Here is a 6,089-nt window from a genome sequence, read left to right as displayed (position 1 = left end):
TTTTTTTTTTTTTAGCACTCTCTGTTTGAACAACGCCGTGTCATAAATTCTGCCAAAAGACGTGAAATGTGATAGTGGACACGATCGGGCTGGTAACTAGCATCCCAGGTCTCTCTGGGGTCAGAATCAATGGCTTTGGTGGAAATGATGGAAAAACAAACTGTCGACCAGGGAGCTAATGATATCAAAGCTTCCAGTCAGGGCAAGCATGAGCCCACCTGCCGGTGAGATAGCGGGCATTCAATAGACTCACTGAACACGGAAGAAGATCTGGAGGGGAAGGTAAGGATTTGAGCAGAGGCGGAAAATTCTTCCCATAGCCCCCAAATCTCTCCCAACCCAGCCGCTCTGGTGCCTGAAATCTCTCCATTACGCATTCCTACTGCAACTGATTTCTCCAGGTATTGTTTTAAAAAGGTACAGACTCCACGAAGGCACCTCCATATCCCAGGGTGAGTTAATCAGATGCCTTTCCTCACTGGCAGCGGAGATAGAGGCAAGTGGGAATTATGAGTGGTAGGACCTTGATCAGGCCTTTGTTTTCCCTTCTCATTATGGCCTTCGAGCATGTGCTAGGTTGTCTAACGATGTTACAATGGGGCTCTGCTATACTTCGGGGAAAGCCATTCTCCGTAGACTCTGTTCTGTCTGGAAGGGCAGAGGAAGCAGAAACCTAATTTGAGAGTTCCTTTCTCACAATTGCTATTCTCAAGGAGCTCTGCATAGTGAAGAATGTCAATAGAATCCTGACTATGGAAGGCAAAGGACCTGCATCGTATGGAAACAAAGGAGCTGGAGCGTGCACAGAGATGCCCACTTTGGGCAAAAAATGGGTCTGAAGGCTGTGTGCAGTTCTGCTTGCAAATATGATGGGCGTATTAATTTTCGTCTCAGTAATGTTATTCCCATTTCTCTCCACGCTTTAATGTGCAGTGGCTAATGATTTTAACTTTCATTGTTCCTGCCCTTGAGCTTGTCGATGAAATAACGATCTTCCGTGATCCACGTTCTGCTAGCCTGAAGAATTCTTCTGCAAAGTTAATCCCGATGGTCTAATTGACCTAGTGTATAAGTTTAGGCTTTAACACATTGAGATACTTTACTCCGTGAAGAAATGAGAAGGACGTATCATTTGATATCATTTTCTGTATTAATGTTAAGCCATTTCTTTAAATAATCGACTATTGTCCTTGTTAATTCCATTATTTAGCCATTTTCCATTTCTTCTATTTCTGCTTTTGCAAGGAGGCTCCATGCCCAATGTGAGGTTCAAACTCACGACCCTGAGATCAACAGTTGAATGCTCTACCAGCTGAGCCAGCAAGGCACCCCTATTTCTGTTCTTATCCTTATTTCTTCTTTTCTATGTAGTTTTGGTTTAATTCACCCACATTTTCCTAGTTTCATCACGTGGAAACTTCAAAAAGAAGAAAGATTTCAGATCAATGATCTGAGATTTAAAGCTATACATTTCTCTCAAGTCAATGCTTTAGTGGAATCTTTGAATTTTTGATGTGTGTGTTTTCATCATAATTTTTCAGTGCACCTGTTTTCTTGTTGCTTCGATTTCACCTTAGACCTGTACATTCAGCTGTTTCATTTTCAAACATTCAGAGTCTTTCCAGATATCTTAACATTACTAATACCAAATTTAACATTGCTGTGATTCAGAAACACACCTTTAAAGATTTCAATATTTGGACATTCATTGAGACATACTTTATGGCCTAGCATGTGGTCTCTTAATCTGCCACGTGTTCTTAAAAAGGGAACGTGTCCTCCTGCACCTTGTTCAGTAAATCCCCATTAAGTTTGTGCACAGTGTTACTCAAATCTTCCGTATCCTTGCTGATTTTTTCTTGCCTGTTTTCTGTTACTTACTAAGAGAGGGAGTGTTCACATCTTCAGCTGTCTCTATTTCTCTCTTTAACACTGTTATTTTTTTCTTTGGGGATTTTGAATTTCTCTAACTATTTGGTTTTGATCTTGAAGACCAAATACATCCTGTCTTGTCACGTATCCTGATGAATTGACCCTTTATCACCATAAAATGCTCCTCTTCAGCTCTGCTCATGGTTCTTTCCTTGAAATTTATTTTGACTGGTATTAATGTAGCCACCCCAGCTTTCTTATGTTTTGCCTTTTATATATTTTCCATCCTTTTTCTTTCAGTCTACCCAGGTCTTTATATTTAAAGTGCACCTTTTTTAGGCATTTAAAATGTTTTTTTAATATTTATTTTTGAGAGAGAGACAGAGCGTGAGCAGGGGAGGGGCAGAGAGAGAGGGAGACACAGAATCCAAAGCAGGCTCCAGGCTCTGAGCTGTCAGCACAGAGCCCGACGCAGGGCTCGAACTCACGAACTGTGAGATCGTGACCTGAGCCGATATCAGATGCTTCACCAACAGAGCCACCCGGGTGCCCCTTTAGACATTTTTTTTTTGTCATAGCCTAAGAAGAAAAAAAAACATGAAAATTACTAGATGTCTAATGATGAAGGAAGAGTTTCTGAGTGGCATTATGGCGGGGTAACTAAAACCCAAATATTAGCTTTCACGTCTTCAGGCAAGTGATTGGTTAAAAATATCATTTCCCCATAATTTTTCTGTTGTTCAGCTCCCCCAGATCCTGTTGACAGCTGTTCCTTAAACCAGAGAAATATGAGACTGTCAGAGACAGTTTGGATTGTTGATGTTACATCTTGCAATAATAACACCATTTGAATGAAATGAGATTATAACTGTTTGCTGCTGACTTTGAACAAACACCATTGTCCTGTCCTGCAGCATCTCAGAACGTCTGCCAACAGCGGTTTGATGATGCTCACTGAAGCACTTCTCATGAGAGCTGAGATACGTGACACAGAACGGAGAACAAAGAAAGTATTTCACTCTCAACAATAGGTGCCTTGAAATTAAACAATCGTTAGCTGTTAAATGACTCTATCCATCACCAATGTGTCCAGCCTAATCTTTCAAATTGCCATACTGAATTAATATTTTCCTCTACAGAGTCAGAAAAATATGAATACCCAAATAATAGTCATTATTATAGAGATGATTACACTCTGCATTCAGTGTTATCTGCACTTCCCTTGCTTCGTGCCTAAGATTTACACTTGCTTTCCACAGTGCGTGTCGGGGTCAGTTTGAAGCCTGGAAGTGTTTTTGAAAGACTTATTTCTTACATAATCTTCAATATTTTGCCAAAGTTCTTTAGGACGGTGGTAAGAGAGTCAAAGGTATTTTTCCTATCTTGGAAAGGACCCCAAATGACCCACAATCCAAGTTCAGAAACCAACCAAGCACCCCAAATGGTCTCCAACTGATTGAATGGCAGGTAAAATGTAGTTTATTCATACAGTGGACTATTATTCAGCCCCAAAAAGGAACGAAGTCTGGATACACGCTACGATAGGGATGAACCTTGAAAACATTGTGGCAAGTGAAAGAAGCCATCTCAAAAGGCCACACATTGTATGATTAAGTTTACAGGAAATCTCCAGAATAGGCAAACCCACAGAGACAAAGGCAGATTAGTGTTTGCCAGGGGCTGGGGTGGGGGATGGGCAATGACAGCTAACGGGCACCAGACTCCCTTTGGGGGTGATCACAATGTCTTCCAACTAGACAGTAATAATGGCTGCACAATGAAAACTGTACTTTAAAATCATGGATTTTATGGAATGTGAACTTTATCTCAGTAAAAATAAATAAATAACAACAAACAAGCAAAATTAGCCAGTTATGGACAGTTGGTTTCCCTGTAGGTGACAAGGAGGTGGCTTTTCAGGACAAGAAGGTGTCCCTTCTCTCCAAGGGTTCCCAGAAGAGAGGGGCTGTGGGAGGCAGAAGGTCTAACTGCCCCTCCCTTCTCTCTGCTCCCCCCGAGTAGACTCACCGTAAGGAAGACCCTGGGCGAGACTGTGACTGCTTGGAGAAGCGGACACTGATGTCGTTCCCCAGCCACCCTCTGGGTGGCCGACCTCCTGCACCACTGAGGACTGAGTGGGGGAGGGGGTGCCCTGGGGACAGATGACAGGATGGACAGCCTGGAGAAGGATCAAGAGCTGCTCCCTTGATGTCCTGGCTCCTGAGGGACGGATACGATCGGTCACTGCCCATGTCCAGGAGGCCCCTCCTCCAACATCAGGGGAAAGTATGTGTGAGGCCACCGCCTGCAGATCAAGTCATCTAAGGGGCCGCCAGAGCCCAGGAGAGCTTCCAGGATGCAACCCTTCCAGTGGGGCCTAGACAATATGGGAAATCAGCAGGATGACGAACAGAAGCAGAGAGCGACCACTCCAGGGACAGTCACTCAGGGAAATATTCTTTCCCCAGCCCCCCAACCCCACTCCAACACTAGGACAAGGGCATTCCAAGGCCCCCAACCATCTGGAAGCTCCCAGATGGTCCCCGGATTGATGGAGATGAAAAGTTGATTTTTACTTCCCTCTGTCGGCTGTGTCTAACGCCCTTCTCCCGAGTTTTCATTTCCTAGAAGCCCAACCCCACCTGCAGGCACGTGGACCAATCCTCTGGCCTCCCCAAGAGATCCATACAATGTCCCTCAACTATGCATGCTTTATTTTTTAAGTTACGCAGCCTCAAATGATACCGCAGGTGGGACACTTGTTAACCCAGGTGAGGCGAGACTGAGCCAAGTTCAACCCAATTTCTTTTCAGGCTCTTCTCATTAAGGATCGAAAGATCTCGGTGTTCATCCTTTTCCGAGGTCTCCTTAATTCAGCACGTGTTGGCATGCCCATTTTACAGAGGAGAGCTTAACAAAGGCTCTGACAAGTCAAGGGACTTGGTCAAGGCCACACCTCAGTAAGTGCCAGAAATGTCTGCCGTTGCTACAAATTCGGAATGTCTAACATCCCCTAGTCCCCCTTACCCCTGGAGGATCCGTTCTCTGACCCCCAAGTGGATGCCTGAACCCGCAGTTACTACTGAACCTTAGGTATACTATGTTTTTTCCTATATGTACACACCTATGATAAAGTTTCATTTGTAAGTTACACACAGTACAATATTGACACTCGTAATAAACTAGGACAATTGTAACTACATACTCTAGCAAAAGTTATGTGAATGTGGTCTCTCTCTCTCTCTCTCTCTCTCCCTCTCCCTCTCTCTCTCTCTCAATGTCTTGCTGCTGTACTGCACTCCCCTTTCTTGTGATGACGTGAGCCAGTACAATGCCCATGTCGTGAGATGCAGTGAGGTGAACGACATAGTGTGAGGCTACTGCTGACTTTCTGATGGTTTCTCAGAAGGACGATCATCCACTCCCAGATGGAGTTTGAGCCCAGGGAACAGAACCCGGAGCGCTAAGCCGCAGAGAAGGGGCTCTACTGTAAAAGCTGTGCTGACCTGTCCCTGTGGCCACACAGGACCAGCCGGTTCTGCCCTCACCCCGTCCCAGCGCACCACCTGACCTTCCATCTCGCCAACGGGAGCCCTTATGCTCCTCTCCAAATGGGAGGGAAGCCTCAAATACATGTCCAGTCGTTCCCCCAGTACCCAGGAGTACACGTGAATTATATTTGATAGCATTCACCCACTTCATGACGACTTTTCCAAAGTAGAGCACCTGTCCACAGAGACTAATTCCATTCTAATAGATTTTTAGAAAACACCACTAAATAAAAGAGCAGGCTGCAAAAATTTAGATAATACAGGAAGGAAAAAAAAAAAAAAGAATAAAACGTCCCCCTGACGAAAGGGGATGAGGAAGGGGAAGTAGAGAAGAAATAAAGATAGGAAACATGTGCTGTGCCTAATACTAATTTTACACTCTGACGGATCACTAACAGCTAGGTCGACATAGCTCTGTCGCAATGTCCTGCTTTGGATCAGGCGCTGATGAGAGGGTGAAGGGTGAGATGGGTCAAGGGATCTGATTCAGGACAGAAAGTGTGAATAAGGTGAGCGCAAGATGGGGGAGGGGGGGAATGTTCAGGTTGTGTGCTCGTTTATCCCTGGCTGGGGGCTGCTGGCCAGGCCGTGGCTAGCAGGGTAAGAGCATATGCCTAGCTCTGATCTGTGTCCTTTAAAGTACCGAGTCAAGGAACATAGCAGGTG

This window comes from Panthera tigris, chromosome D2, assembly GCF_018350195.1.
Source record: "Panthera tigris isolate Pti1 chromosome D2, P.tigris_Pti1_mat1.1, whole genome shotgun sequence".
Taxonomy (NCBI): Eukaryota; Metazoa; Chordata; class Mammalia; order Carnivora; family Felidae; genus Panthera; species Panthera tigris.
Note: the sequence above shows the minus strand (reverse complement) of the source record.